We start from the raw sequence: 16,401 nt of genomic DNA, 5'->3' as shown, positions 1-16,401 counted from the left end.
CCATATCCACTCCTGCTTGCAGGAAATGCAGAAATCGACCTAGTTGAAATTCCTCTGTTGGGGCCTTATTGGCCTCGCACCATGCAACATATTTTCGCCATATACGGTGATAATGGGTTGCCGTAACATCTTTCCTGGCCTTAATAAGCGTAGGAATGACTTCTTCCGGAATACCCTTTTCCTTCAGGATCCGGTGTTCAACCGCCATGCCGTCAAACGCAGCCGCGGTAAGTCTTGGAACAGACAGGGCCCCTGCTGTAGCAGGTCCTGTCTGAGCGGTAGAGGCCACGGGTCCTCTGATAGCATCTCTTGAAGTTCCGGGTACCACGCTCGCCTTGGCCAATCCGGAACCACGAGAATTGTGTTTACTCCTCGCTTTCTTATTATTCTCAATACCTTTGGTATGAGAGGCAGAGGAGGGAACACATAAACCGACTGGTACACCCACGGTGTCACTAGAGCGTCCACAGCTATCGCCTGAGGGTCCCTTGACCTGGCGCAATATCTTTTTAACTTTTTGTTGAGGCGGGACGCCATCATGTCCACCTGTGGTTTTTCCCAACGGTTTACCAGCATCTGGAAGACTTCTGGATGAAGTCCCCACTCTCCCGGGTGGAGGTCGTGTCTGCTGAGGAAGTCTGCTTCCCAGTTGTCCACTCCCGGAATGAACACTGCTGACAGTGCTAGTACATGATTCTCCGACCATCGGAGAATTCTTGTGGCTTCTGCCATCGCCATCCTGCTTCTTGTGCCGCCCTGTCGATTTACATGGGCGACTGCCGTGATGTTGTCTGACTGGATCAGCACCGGCTGGTGTAGGAGCAGGGATTTTGCTTGACTTAGGGCATTGTAGATGGCCCTTAGTTCCAGAATATTTATGTGAAGGGAAGTCTCCTGACTCGACCATAGTCCTTGGAAGTTTCTTCCCTGTGTGACTGCCCCCCAGCCTCGAAGGCTGGCATCCGTGGTCACCAGGACCCAGTCCTGTATGCCGAACCTGCGGCCCTCTAGAAGATGGGCACTCTGCAGCCACCACAGTAGAGACACCCTGGTTCTTGGAGACAGGGTTATTAAGCGATGCATCTGAAGATGCGATCCGGACCACTGGTCCAACAGGTCCCACTGAAAGATTCTGGCATGGAACCTGCCGAAGGGAATTGCTTCGTAAGAAGCCACCATCTTTCCCAGGACCCGCGTGCAGTGATGCACTGATACCTGTTTTGGTTTCAGGAGGTCTCTGACTAGAGATGACAACTCCCTGGCTTTCTCCTACGGGAGAAACACTTTTCTCTGGACTGTATCCAGAATCATACCCAGGAACAGTAGCCATGTCGTCGGAACCAGCTGTGACTTTGGGATATTCAGAATCCAGCCGTGCTGGTGCAGCACTTCCTGAGATAGTGCTACTCCCACCAACAACTGTTCCTTGGACCTCGCTTTTATTAGGAGATCGTCCAAGTACGGGATAATTAAAACTCCCTTTCTTCAAAGGAGTATCATCATTTCCGCCATAACCTTGGTAAATACCCTCGGTGCCGTGGACAGTCCAAACGGCAGCATCTGAAATTGGTAATGGCAATCCTGTACCACAAATCTGAGGTACTCCTGGTGAGGATGGTAAATGGGGACATGCAAGTAAGCATCCTTGATGTCCAGGGATACCATGTAATCCCCCTCGTCCAGGCTTGCAATAACCGCCCTGAGCGATTCCATCTTGAACTTGAAATTCTTTATGTATGTGTTCAAGGATTTCAAATTTAGAATGGGTCTCACCGAACCGTCCGGTTTCGGTACCACAAATAGTGTGGAATAATAACCCCGGCCTTGTTGAAGTAGGGGTACCTTGATTATCACCTGCTGGGAATACAGCTTGTGAATTGCCGCTAGCACCGCCTCCCTGTCTGAGGGAGCAATCAGCAAGGCAGATTTTAGGAACCGGTGGGGTGGTGACGCCTCGAATTCCAGTTTGTACCCCTGAGATACTATTTGCAGGATCCAGGGATCCACCTGTGAGCGAACCCACTGATCGCTGAAATTTTTGAGGCGACCCCCCACCGTACCTGGCTCCGCCTGTGGAGCCCCACCGTCATGCGGCGGACTTGGAAGAAGAAGCGGGGGAGGACTTTTGCTCCTGGGAACCTGCAGTTTGTTGCAGCCTTTTTCCCCTACCTCTGCCTCTGGACAGAAAAGACCAGCCTTTTCCACGCCTGTTTTTCTGGGTCCGAAAGGACTGAACCTGATAAAACGGCGCCTTCTTAGGCTGTGAGGGGACATGGGGTAAAAATGCTGACTTCCCAGACGTTGCTGTGGAAACTAGGTCCGAGAGACCATCCCCAAATAATTCCTCACCCTTATATGGTAACACTTCCATGTGCTTTTTTGAATCTGCATCTCCTGTCCACTGGCGAGTCCATAAGCCTCTCCTAGCAGAGATGGACAATGCACTTACTTTAGATGCCAGTCGGCAGATTTCCCTCTGTGCATCTCTCATATATAAGACTGAGTCTTTTATATGGTCTATGGTTAACAGGATCGTGTCTCTGTCTAATGTGTCAATATTTTCTGACAGTTTATCTGACCACGCAGCGGCAGCACTGCACATCCAAGCTGACGCAATAGCTGGCCTAAGTATAATGCCTGTGTGTGTATATACAGACTTCAGGATCGCCTCCTGCTTTCTATCAGCAGGTTCCTTGAGGGCGGCCGTATCCGGAGACGGTAGTGCCACCTTTTTAGACAAACGTGTGAGCGCTTTATCCACTCTAGCTGGTGTTTCCCAACGTGACCTATCCTCTGGCGGGAAAGGGAACGCCATTAGTACCTTCTTAGGAATTACCAATTTTTTATCAGGGAAAGCCCACGCTTCTTCACACACTTCATTTAATTCATCTGATGGGGGAAAAACTACGGGTAGTTTTTTCTCTCCAAACATAATACCCTTTTTAGTGGTACCTGTAGTTATATCAGAAATGTTTAACACCTCTTTCATTGCCTCAATCATGCAGTGAATGGCCTTAGTGGGCATCAGGTTTGACTCATCGTCGTCGACACTGGTGTCAGTATCAGTGTCGACATCTGGGTCTGCTTGAGGTAGCGGGCGTTTTAGAGCCCCTGACGACCCATGCGACGCCTGGGCAGGCACGAGCTGAGAAGTCGGCTGTCCCACATTTGGCATGTCGTCGATTTTTTTATATAAGGAGTCTATACGTGCACTCATTACTTTCCATAAGCCCATCCACTCAGGTGTCTGCCCCGCAGGGGGTGACATCCCTTCTAAAGGCATCTGCTCCGCCTCCACATCATTATCCTCATCAAACATGTCGACACAGCCGTACCGACACACCGCACACACACAAGGAATGCTCCGAATGAGGACAGGACCCACAAAAGCCCTTTGGGGGGACAGAGTGAGAGTATGCCAGCACACACCAGAGCGCTATATAATGCAGGGACTAACTGAGTTATGTCCCCTATAGCTGCTTTTTATATTATATATATATATTGCGCCCAAATTTAGTGCCCCCCCTCTCTGTTTTTACCCTGTTCTGTAGTGTAGACTGCAGGGGAGAGCCAGGGAGCTTCCTTCCAGCGGATCTGTGAAGGAGAAATGGCGCCAGTGTGTCTGAGGGAGAAGGCTCCGCCCCTTTTCTGCGGCCTATTCTCCCGCTTTTTTCTGGATTCTGGCAGGGGTATTTTCCACATATATAGCCTCTGGGGCTATATATTGTGGTATTTTTGCCAGCCAAGGTGTTTTTATTGCAGCTCAGGGCGCCCCCCCCCAAGCGCCCTGCACCCTCAGTGACCGGAGTGTGAAGTGTGCATGAGGAGCAATGGCGCACAGCTGCAGTGCTGTGCGCTACCTTGGTGAAGACTGATGTCTTCTGCCGCCGTTTTTCCGGACCTCTTCTTGCTTCTGGCTCTGTAAGGGGGACGGCGGCGCGGCTCCGGGACCGAACACCAAGGACTGGGCCTGCGGTCGATCCCTCTGGAGCTAATGGTGTCCAGTAGCCTAAGAAGCCCAATCCGGCTGCAAGCAGGCGAGTTCGCTTCTTCTCCCCTTAGTCCCTCGCTGCAGTGAGCCTGTTGCCAGCAGGTCTCACTGAAAATAAAAAACCTAAAACTATACTTTCTTTCTAAGGGCTCAGGAGTGCCCCTAGTGTGCATCCAACCTCGGCCGGGCACGAAATCTAACTGAGGCTTGGAGGAGGGTCATAGTGGGAGGAGCCAGTGCACACCAGGTAGTCATAAATCTTTCTAGAGTGCCCAGCCTCCTTCGGAGCCCGCTATTCCCCATGGTCCTTACGGAGTTCCCAGCATCCACTAGGACGTTAGAGAAATCAGATAAGGGCTTTTACAAGACAAAGCCGCCAATTCTGACACACGCCTGGCCGAAGCCAAGGCCAATAACATGACCACTTTCCACGTGAGATATTTCAGATCCACAGTTTTAAGTGGTTCAAACCAATGTGATTTTAGGAAATTCAACACCACATTGAGATCCCAAGGTGCCACGGGAGGCACAAAAGGGGGCTGAATATGAAGCACTCCCTTTACAAAAGTCTGAACTTCAGGCAGTGAAGCCAGTTCTTTCTGGAAGAAAATCGACAGGGCCGAAATCTGGACTTTAATGGAACCCAATATTAGGCCCATAGTCACTCCCGACTGCAGGAAGTGTAGAAAGCGACCCAGCTGAAATTCCTCTGTTGGGGCATTCTGAGCCTTACACCACGCAACATATCTTCGCCAAATACGGTGATAATGGTTCGCGGTTACTTCTTTCCTGGCTTTTATTAGCGTAGGAATGACTTCCACCGGAATGCCCTTTTCCTTTAGGATCCGGAATTCAACCGCCATGCCGTCAAACGCAGCCGCGGTAAGTCTTGGAACAGACAGGGCCCCTGCTGCAGCAAATCCTGTCTGAGCGGTAGAGGCCATGGGTCCTCTGATATCATTTCCTGAAGTTCCGGGTACCAAGCCCTTCTTGGCCAATCCGGAACCACGAGTATCGTTCTTACTCCTCGCCTTCTTATTATTCTCAGTACCTTTGGTATGAGAGGCAGAGGAGGGAACACATAAACCGACTGGTACACCCACGGTGTCACTAGAGCGTCCACAGCTATCGCCTGAGGGTCCCTTGACCTGGCGCAATATCTCTTTAGCTTTTTGTTGAGGCGGGACGCCATCATGTCCACCTGTGGCCTTTCCCAACGGTTTACCAACAGTAGGAAGACTTCTGGATGAAGTCCCCACTCTCCCGGGTGTAGGTCGTGTCTGCTGAGGAAGTCTGCTTCCCAGTTGTCCACTCCCGGAATGAACACTGCTGACAGTGCTAGTACGTGATTTTCCGCCCATCGGAGAATCCTTGTGGCTTCTGCCATTGCCATCCTGCTTCTTGTGCCGCCCTGTCGGTTCACATGGGCGACTGCCGTGATGTTGTCTGACTGGATCAGTACCGGCTGGTTTTGAAGCAGGGGTCTTGCCTGACTTAGGGCATTGTAAATGGCCCTTAGTTACAGAATATTTATATGTAGGGAAGTCTCCTGACTTGACCATAGTCCTTGGAAGTTTCTTCCCTGTGTGACTGCTCCCCAGCCTCGAAGGCTGGCATCCGTGGTCACCAGGACCCAGTCCTGTATGCCGAATCTGCGGCCCTCTAGAAGATGAGCACTCTGCAGCCACCACAGTAGAGACATCCTGGTCTTTGGAAACAGGGTTATCATTTGATGCATCTGAAGATGCGATCCCGACCACTTGTCCAAGAGGTCCCACTGGAAGGTCCTCGCATGGAACCTGCCGAATGGAATTGCTTCGTATGAAGCCACCATTTTTCCCAGGACTCGTGTGCAACGATGCACCGATACCCGTTTTGGTTTTAGGAGGTCTCTGACTAGAGATGACAGCTCCTTGGCTTTCTCCTGCGGGAGAAACACTTTTTTCAGTTCTGTGTCCAAAATCATCCCCAGGAACAGTAAGCGAGTGGAAGGAACCAGCTTTGACTTTGGAATGTTCAGAATCCTGCCATGCTGTTGTAGCACCTCCTGAGATAGTGCTACTCCGACCAGTAACTGCTCCCTGGACCTCGCCTTTATAAGGAGATCGTCCAAGTATGGGATAATTAAAACTCCCTTTTTTCGAAGGAGTATCATCATTTCTGCCATTACCTTGGTAAACACCCTCGGTGCCGTGGACAGTCCAAACGGTAGTGTCTGGAATTGGTAATGGCAATCCTGTACCACAAATCTGAGGTACTCCTGGTGAGGAAGGTAAATAGGGACATGCAGGTAAGCATCCTTGATGTCCAAGGATACCATGTAATCCCCCTCGTCCAGGCTTGCAATAACCGCCCTGAGCGATTCCATCTTGAACTTGAATTTTGTTATGTAAGTGTTCAAGGATTTCAAATTTAAAATGGGTCTCACCGAACCGTCTGGTTTCGGTACCACAAACAGTGTGGAATAGTAGCCCCGGCCTTGTTGAAGTAGGGGTACCTTGACTATCACCTGCTGGGAATACAGCTTGTGAATGGCCTCTAGCACAGCCTCCCTGCCCGATGGAGTCGTCGGTAAGGCTGATTTGAGGAAACGGCGGGGGGGGGGCTGCGCCTCGAATTCCAGCTTGTACCCCTGAGATACTACTTGAAGGATCCAGGGATCCACCCGTGAGCGAGCCCACTGATCGCTGAAATTTTTGAGGCGGCCCCCCACCGTACCTGGCTCCGCCTGTGGAGCCCCACCGTCATGCGGCTGATTTGGAAGAAGCGGGGGAGGACTTTTGGTCCTGGGAACCGGCTGTGTGTTGCAGCTTTTTCCCCCTTCCTCTGCCTCTAGACAGAAAGGACCCGCCTTTTCCGCGCCTGTTTTTCTGGGGTCGAAAGGACTGTACAGGTTGAGTATCCCATATCCATATATTCCGAAATACGGAATATTCCGAAATACGGAATTTTTTGAGTGAGAGTGAGATAGTGAAACTTTGTTTTCTGACGGCTCAATGTACACAAACTTTGTTTAATACACAGAGTTATTAAAAATATTGTATTAAATGACCTTCAGGCTGTGTGTGTAAGGTGTATATGAAACATAAATGAATTGTGTGAATGTACACACACTTTGTTTAATGCACAAAGTTATTAAAAATAATGGCTAAAATTACCTTCAGGCTGTGTGTATAAGGTGTATATGTAACATAAATGCATTCTGTGCTTAGATTTAGGTCCCATCTCCATGATATCTCAGTATGGTATGCAATTATTCCAAAATACGGAAAAATCCGATATCCAAAATACCTCTGGTCCCAAGCATTTTGGATAAGGGAGACTCAACCTGTACTTGGTAATACGGTGCTTTCTTAGGCTGTGAGGGGACATGGGGCAAAAATGCAGACTTCCCAGCCGTTGCTGTGGAAACAAGGTCTGAGAGACCGTCCCCGAATAACTCCTCACCCTTATAAGGCAAAACTTTCATGTGCCTTTTAGAATCTGCCGTATCTTGTCCACTGCCGAGTCCATAAGCCTCTCCTAGCAGAGATGGACAAAGCACTTATTCTAGATGCCAGCCGGCAGATCTCCCTCTGTGCATCTCTCATGTATAAGACCGAGTCTTTTATATGCTCTATGGTTAGCAATATAGTGTCTCTGTCTAGGGTGTCAATATTTTCCGACAGGGAATCTGACCAAGCAGCAGCAGCACTGCACATCCAGGCTGAGGCAATAGCTGGTCTCAGTATAACACCAGTGTGTGTGTGTGTAAATAGATTTTAGGATAGCCTCCTGCTTTCTATCAGCAGGTTCCTTTAGGGCGGCCGTATCCGGAGACGGTAGTGCCACCTTTTTAGACAAACGTGTGAGCGCTTTATCCACCCTAGGGGGAGTTTCCCAACGTGACCTATCCTCTGACGAGAAAGGGAACGCCATTAGTAATTTTTTTGAAATCACCAATTTTTTATCGGGGAAAGCCCACGCTTCTTCACACACCTCATTCAATTCCTCAGATGGGGGAAAAACTATAGGTAGTTTTTTCTCCCCAAACATAATACCCTTCTTTGAGGTACCCGGGTTTATATCAGTAAGGTGTAACACCTCTTTCATTGCCTCAATCATGCCACAAATGGCCCTAGTGGACATTAAATTTGACTCATCGTCGTCGACACTTGCATCAGTATCCGTGTCGACATCTGTGTCTGCCATCTGAGGTAGTGGTCGTTTCAAGGCCCCTGACGGCCTTTGAATCGTCTGGGCAGGCACGAGCTGAGAAGCCGGCTGTCCCGCATTTGGCATGTCGTCAATTTTTTTATGTAAGGAGTCGACACTTGCACGTAATTCCTTCCATAAATCCATCCACTCAGGTGTCTGCCCCGCAGGGGGTGACATCACACTAATAGGCATCTGCTCCGCCTCCACATAAGTCTCCTCATCAAACATGTCGACACAGCCGTACCGACACACCGCACACACACAGGGAATGCTCTTACAAGGAGACAGGACCCCACAAAAGCCCTTTGGGGAGACAGAGAGAAAGTATGCCAGCACACACCAGAGCGCTATAATAATACAGGGACTAACTGAATTATGACCCTTTATAGCTGCTTATTATATTAAACTGCGCCCAAATTTAGTGCCCCCCTCTCTTTTTTACCCTTTCCGTAGTGTAGACTGCAGGGGAGAGTCAGGGAGCTTCCTCCTAGCGGAACTGTGAGGGAATAATGGCGCCAGTGTGCTGAGGGAGAAGGCTCCGCCCCTTTTTCGACGGCCTTTCTCCCGCTTTTTTCTGTAATTCTGGCAGGGGTAATTACCACATATATAGCCTCTGGGACTATATATTGTGGTTATTTTTGCCAGCCAAGGTGATATTATTGCTGCTCAGGGCGCCCCCCCCCAGCGCCCTGCACCCTCAGTGACCGGAGTGTGAAGTGTGTATGAGGAGCAATGGCGCACAGCTGCAGTGCTGTGCGCTACCTTGGTGAAGACTGATGTCTTCTGCCGCCGATTTTCCGGACCATCTTCATGCTTCTGGCTCTGTAAGGGGGACGGCGGCGCGGCTCCGGGAACGAACACCAAGGACGAGTCCTGCGGTCGATCCCTCTGGAGCTAATGGTGTCCAGTAGCCTAAGAAGCCCAAGCTAGCTGCAAGCAGGTAGGTTCGCTTCTTCTCCCCTTAGTCCCACGATGCAGTGAGCCTGTTGCCAGCAGGTCTCACTGTAAAATAAAAAAACTAATTTTAAACTTTCTTTCTAGCAGCTCAGGAGAGCTCCTAGTGTGCAACCAGCTCGGGCCGGGCACAGAAATCTAACTGAGGTCTGGAGGAGGGGCATAGAGGGAGGAGCCAGTGCACACCAGATAGTACCAAATCTTTCTTATAGAGTGCCCAGTCTCCTGCGGAGCCCGTCTATTCCCCATGGTCCTTACGGAGTCCTTAGCATCCACTAGGACGTTAGAGAAATTATCAATGGAAATCAAATTTATTAACCCATGTAGGTCTGGATTTGGAGTCACACTCAAAATTAAAGTGGAAAAACACACTACAGGCTGATCCAACTTTGATGTAATGTCCTTAAAACAAGTCAAAATGAGGCTCAGTAGTGTGTGTGGCCTCCACGTGCCTGTATGACCTCCCTACAATGCCTGGGCATGCTCCTGATGAGGTGGCGGATGGTCTCCTGAGGGATCTACTCCCAGACCTGGACTAAAGCATCCGCCAACTCCTAGACAGTCTGTGGTGCAACGTGGCTGGATGGAGCGAGACATGATGTCCCAGATGTGCTCAATTGGATTCAGGTCTGGGGAACGGGCGGGCCAGTCCATAGCATCAATGCCTTCATCTTGCAGGAACTGCTGACACACTCCAGCCACATGAGGTCTAGCATTGTCTTGCATTAGGAGGAACCCAGGGCCAACCGCACCAGCATATGGTCTCACAAAGGGTCTGAGGATCTCATCTCGGTACCTAATGGCAGTCAGGCTACCTCTGGCGAGCACATGGAGGGCTGTGCGGCCCCCAAAGAAATGCCACTCCACACCATTACTGACCCACTGCCAAACCGGTCATGCTGGAGGATGTTGCAGGCAGAACGTTCTCCATGGCGTCTCCAGACTCTGTCACGTCTGTCACATGTGCTCAGTGAGAACCTGCTTACATCTGTGAAGAGCACAGGGCACCAGTGGCGAATTTGCCAATCTTGGTGTTCTCTGGCAAATGCCAAATGTCCTGCACGGTGTTGGGCTGTAAGCACAACCCCTACCTGTGGACGTCGGGCCCTCATACCACCCTCATGGAGTCTGTTTCTGATCGTTTGAGTAGACACATGCACATTTGTGGCTTGCTGGAGGTCATTTTGAGGGCTCTGGCAGTGCTCCTCCTGTTCCTCCTTGCACAAAGGCGGAGGTAGCAGTCCTGCTGCTGGGTTGCTGGCCTCCTCCACGTCTCCTGATGTACTGGCCTGTCTCCTGGTAGCGCCTCCATGCTCTGGACACTACGCTGACAGACACAGCAAACCTTCTTGCCACAGCTCGCATTGATGTGCCATCCTGATTGAGCTGCACTACCTGAGCCACTTGTGTGGGTTGTAGACTCCGTCTCATGCTACCACTAGAGTGAAAGCACCGCCAGCTTTCAAAAGTGACCAAAACATCAGCCAGAAAGCATAGGAGCTGAGAAGTGGTCTGTGGTCACCACCTGCAGAATAACTCCTTTATTGGGGGTATCTTGCTAATTGCCTATAATTCCCACCTGTTGTCTATTCCATTTGCACAACAGCATGTGAAATTGATTGTCAATCAGTGTTGCTTCCTAAGTGGACAGTTTGATTTCACAGAAGTGTGATTGACTTGAAGTTACATTGTGGTGTTTAAGTGTTCCCTTTATTTTTTTGAGCAGTGTACATTGGAGTAGCCCATGGGCTTCACATTTAAGCAGCTGGCATATCCAACAGTATAGCAGCCCCCACAGAAACCAGGCAAAAAACAATGTTCCACTGTGTCTGACATCGCCACTGCATCCAAATGAGAATCAGGTCCTTAGAGATTGCAGTCATTTTTGGCGGGATTTTCAGCAATTTCAGGTTAATATATACACTCCTATATATGTTACTATATAAACACATATTGTACTTTATAATGTGGAAACACAAATACATACCTCCCAACTGTCCCGATTTTCGCAGGACAGTCCCTTTTTTTAGGACTGTCCCACCCGCGGGCCGCAGTGTCCCGCTGTGGGGGGGTGGGGCAGTTGGGAGGCTCCTGCACTTGACAGGAGGGGGCATGCCATCAGCTCACAGAGCGCTGGGCATGCCCCCTCAGCGATGAAACTGGGGGCGTGGCTCGTGACCGCGGGCCCTCCCATGAAGTCAGGCCCCCCTTTCCCGTTGGCCATACCCCTTTTTGGGCGTCCGCGTGCTACAGACGTGCAACTGTCCCTCCTTCACTGCCCATCAAGTTGGGAGGTATGTAAATAGGATAATGTGAAGTGAAATGCAGCTATACTCAAAATGATAAATACAGGGTGTTTCAAAAACATAACCCTGATTTGAAATGGCTATATCTATGCAAACATGAACAGCCCATGAATGAAACATTTACCACTTGATAGGGCGGGGCAAAGCATTTCAAATGACTACCGCTAGATGCCTCTCCCAGTGCACCAACAGCTATGGCGGCCCCAGGACCCAAGATGGCGACCCCACAGCACAAAGGTTTTGGAACAAATTCAACTACAACATTTACATGATTTTAGCTGTTTTTATCCATATTTAAGAAATCCAAAACCCAAGATTCTGATTTTCAATCCGAATTTCGAACCAAAACACTTGAGGGTGGTTTTGCAAAACCAAAACACAGTGATGAAAGTAGGACCAAAACCAAAATTAAAGACAAAACATGATTAAATTAGAACCAAAACACAAAACTCTAGCTTTAATACTGTATATTGTATGAAAAAGAAAAATAATGTATCTGTATTTTCTACATATTTTTATGATATTCCTTCATATCTCTTTGGATGTCCAATGAGCAAGTGAGGGGAGCGTGAGGAAATTTATGTGCTCCACACTCTATTGCGTAATGATGCACAATGCAAGGGCAAGGCATTGGCAGGCTGAAAGTCCTCTTCTCAACAACACATATGCTAGTGCCAGCCCTGATTGTATAGGGTCAGCAATGTTAATCCTTCATCAGAGTACTCTGATGAAGGATTAAACTCTGAAACGTTAGTACTGTACTGGTGGTAGTGCAGTGTCTTTATTTGTATGTATAAGTCCGGTGAGTACCACCTCTAACAAATGGTCTGTCTCACTTCTTTAGGATAGCACCGGGGCCGTTGTAACGTCTATCAGGAGTGCAGGGCTCTGCTGCAGTTATATATATATATGTATAAGTGTATAACGTGCTCTACCTGGTGCAATGTGTATAACGTGCTCTGCCTGGTGCAATATGTATAATGTGCTTTACCTGGTGCAATGTATAATGTGCTTTACCTGGTGCAATGTGTATAATGTGCTCTGCCTGGCGCAAAGTGTATACCGTGCTCTATCTGGTGCAATGTGTATAACGTGCTCTACCTGGTGCAATGTGTATAACGTGCTCTGCCTGGTGCAATGTGTATAACGTGCTCTGCCTTGTGCAATGTGTATAACGTGCTCTGCCTGGTGCAATGTGTATAACGTGCTCTGCCTGGTGCAATGTGTATAACGTGCTCTGCCTGGTGCAATGTGTATAACGTGCTCTGCCTGGTGCAAAGTGTATAACGTGCTCTGCCTGGTGCAATGTGTATAATGTGCTTTACCTGGTGCAATGTGTATAATGTGCTTTACCTGGTCCAATGTGTATAATGTGCTCTGCCTGGCGCAAAGTGTATAAAGTGCTCTACCTGGTGCAATGTGTATAATGTGCTCTGCCTGGCGCAAAGTGTATACCGTGCTCTACCTGGCGCAAAGTGTAGAACGTGCTCTATCTGGCGCAATATGTATAACATGCTCTACCTGGTGCAGTGTGTATAGGAGGTTCTACCTGGTGCAATGTGTATAAGCAGCACTACTGTGTGGTGTAATGTGAATTGGTACTATTATATGGTCACGCCCCTTCCCCACAAAGCCACGCACCTAAAATGTGTCAAGTGTTGAAGTGCGCCTGCGGCGCGCAATTCACATACCTGCATATAATCAGGTCTTCTGAGCAGTAATCCTGCCCACTTTACAGACCCCACCCCCTCAACAGACCTCACCCCTATTAGGGCTGCTTCCATAAATTTCCCGGGCTGGTTTTTGATCCCAATCTGCCCCTTAGGCCAAGTGTGTTGGGTCCTCCTGCCACAGTGCAGGGCTGGTGCCTCTATACATATGAAATTGGATACATTTCTGTGTACGCACAATTTATAGCCCCCACTCATCAGACGGCCTGTTTCCCGGATTCTCCATTCCGCCAGCACTGCCGTGCAGATTCAGTGATCAGCGATCATCGGCGATCTGTCAGGAAATTGGGTAAATGAAACATGTTACAATTGGGATGTAGTCATGTGATCGGCTGCCGGGAACCCGGGGGTAAGGATACTGATGCCGAAATCCCGACCACTTCAAATGCCGACAGCCGGGATGCCGATGAACAGACACCCATAGAGTGGGAATAGAACCTGTGGCGAGCTCAGCGAGCCTGCAAGGGGCTTCATTGCACTCGGCATACTAGCGGCAGGGATCCCGGCGTTGGTATGCTGACCGCTGGGATCTCAACCACCAGTCACCCAACCCCAGCCCGTTAAAAATGCCAGATTTGCAAAGGTCAGGATCAAGGAATCAGGATTTTTTAACATGTGTAATATTCCCGATTCCCCGACCAGGCCTTCGGATGCTAGGGGCATTGCTCCAATACATCTGTAATGTATCGGGGCCATTAGACACAGGTGAAGTTGTGAATGAGATGCTCACAATTCTGTATAGCCTATAACTGCATACGCCCGGCTACGGAGCCTGTGTAGTGCAAAACACTGCAAGGTCAGTCAGCAAAACGGACTTGTAGTGGCTCCCATGTGTTCCAGCTGGTATCTGGTCCTTAGGTCGACAGTACTTTGGTCCACAGTCATTAGGTCGACCACTATTGGTCAACATACATTAGCTCGGCATGGTCTATAGGTCGACATGGTCACTAGGTCGATATGAACAAGGTCGACATGAGTTTTTCACAATTTTTTTCCCATTTTTTTTAGCTTTTTCATACTTTACGATCCACGTGGACAACAATTGGGAACAGTAACCTGCCCGAAGCATGGCGAGCGAAGCAAGCCATATGAAGGGACACGGTGCACTAATTGGGGTTCCCGGTCACTTTACGAAGAAAACTACACCAAAAAAACCCTGTAAAAAACTCATGTCGACCTTTTTCCATGTTGACCTAACGAGCATGTCGACCTATTTCAGGTGTCGACACTCACTGTCGACCAAGTGACTGTCGACCTAGTTACTGTCTATGCTATGATTCACACCCGTTCAAGCTAATGCTCAGTACAGGAAAGATGCAGTTCCCAGCATGTGCAGATCAAAAGCGGGGAGACCTTACAATGCAGTAGGTAACATGCAGGGAAACACAATAGTATTCATTGCTCCTGCAAATAATGTATTTCTACATTCATTTTGACACTTAAATATCTCAACTTAAAGGGCCTGATTCTATTTAGGACAGCGCCATGACCGTGTCTGCTGCAAGCACCTCTGCAACTTTATGCTAATACTACAAAGCCCTTTACTGGTGGACATCCGTGCATTCCAAATGTGCAGGGACTGAGATACACACTTTAGTGCATCTTTAGACACTACATTAGCCTCACCATGGCAGCCCTATGGAGACATGCCTGCGACTTTCACATAAGACGCAACATTGTGCACACCCCTTACTACAGCCCAGGAATGCCTCACACATTTCTAATATTTATTATTATTTATTATTATCCTTTATTTATATGGCGCCACAAGGGTTCCGCAGCGCCCAATTACAGAGTACATATGCACATAATCAAAACAGGAAAACAGTGACTTACAGTTGAAGACAATATAGGACAAGTACAGGGTAACTAAGCATATTTACACCAGTAAACAACATAGAGATAAGTTCCAGGTGGCCAAAAAACTGCGGGATCTGGGCAGTTGAGGATTATTAAAGTAAGAAAAGTATAAGCACATGAGGGAAGAGGGCCCTACTCGTGAGAGCTTACATTCTAAGCTAAGGGGTAGACAGACAGGGGTGACACAGATGGGGTACATAGAGAGCGTGGAACAGAGGGTTAGGATGAGATTTGGCTGGGTTTGGAAAAGAAATGGGTCTTAAGAGCCCGTTTGAAGTTTTGTAGAGAGGTGGAGAGTCTGACGGGGAGAGGTAAAGAATTCCAGAGAAAGGGAGCAGCACGTGAAAAAGCTTGGAGATAGGAGTGGGAGGAAGTAATCAGAAGACAGGAGAGTCGGCGTGCATTAGCAGAGCGAAGAGGACGGGTAGGAGAGTAAAGGGAGATTAGGTCAGAGATGTAGATGGGAGAGGAGTGGGTGAGTGCTTTGTGAGTGTGAAAAGTTTGAACTGGATTCTGAAAGGGAAGGGAAGCCAGTGAGGGTCCTGTAGGAGAGGGGAGGTAGACGTAGTGCGTTTGGTGAGGAAGATGAGCCGTGCAGCAACATTGAGGATAGATTGGAGTGGAGAGAGGTAATTGTCAGGGAGGCCAGTTAGGAGGAGATTACAGTAGTCTAGTCTGGAAATAATCAGTGAGTGAATAATGATCTTAGTGGCATCCTGGGTGAGAAAAGGTCTGATTCTGGAAATGTTTTTGAGATGAAAATCACAGGTTTGTGAGAGGTGCTGAATGTGTGGTTTGAAGGAGAGGGAGGAGTCAAGGTTTACGCCAAGACAGCGTACTTGGGGGCTTGGGGAGATAGTCGTGCCATCAATGGATAATGAGATTGTGGGAGGTGATGCTGTGCGGTAGGGTGGGAAGATGATCAGCTCAGTCTTAGACATGTTGAGTTTAAGAAAGCGCTGGGACATCCAGGAATAGATAGCAGAAAGACAGTTTGAGGTACGAGTGAGGAGAGCCATAGAGAGATCAGGGGAGGAGAGGTAGATTTGAGTGTCATCAGCATAGAGGTGGTATTGGAAGTTAAAAGAACTAATGAGTTCACCTAAAGAGGACGTATAGAGAGAGAAAATAGGATTTTGGTTCTTACCAGGTAAATCCTTTTCTTTGAATCCATAGGGGGCACTGGAGTACTCTTGGGATATGGACGGCTTCCGTAGGAAACAGGGCACTGAATATTTAAATTTAGAACACTCCACCCCTCCATATCCCAGAGTACCTCAGTGTTTTTTACTGAGCCGAACAGGAGCTATAGAGAGGTTGTCAATGGAGTATTACATATAACATAACGGACAACAACGAAGTT

General features: G+C 48.7%; 1 protein-coding gene across 3 annotated transcripts in view; it reads right to left on the bottom strand.

Moving 5' to 3' along the window:
- The window catches only part of TLCD4 (TLC domain containing 4), a 175,728-nt gene that overhangs the window by 93,234 nt on the left and 66,093 nt on the right, over window positions 1–16,401 (bottom strand). The window contains exon 2 of one of the 3 annotated variants that reach the window (XM_063939833.1): window positions 13,357–13,452. The exons of the other annotated variants lie outside the window; for them this stretch is intronic. The gene's annotated coding sequence lies outside the window, so the exon portion shown is untranslated. The remainder of the gene's footprint in view (window positions 1–13,356; window positions 13,453–16,401) is intronic. 3 annotated transcript variants of the gene reach the window in all.

This window comes from Pseudophryne corroboree, chromosome 9 (assembly GCF_028390025.1).
Source record: "Pseudophryne corroboree isolate aPseCor3 chromosome 9, aPseCor3.hap2, whole genome shotgun sequence".
Classification (NCBI taxonomy): domain Eukaryota; kingdom Metazoa; phylum Chordata; class Amphibia; order Anura; family Myobatrachidae; genus Pseudophryne; species Pseudophryne corroboree.
This window is presented reverse-complemented; position numbering and strand designations above follow the sequence as displayed.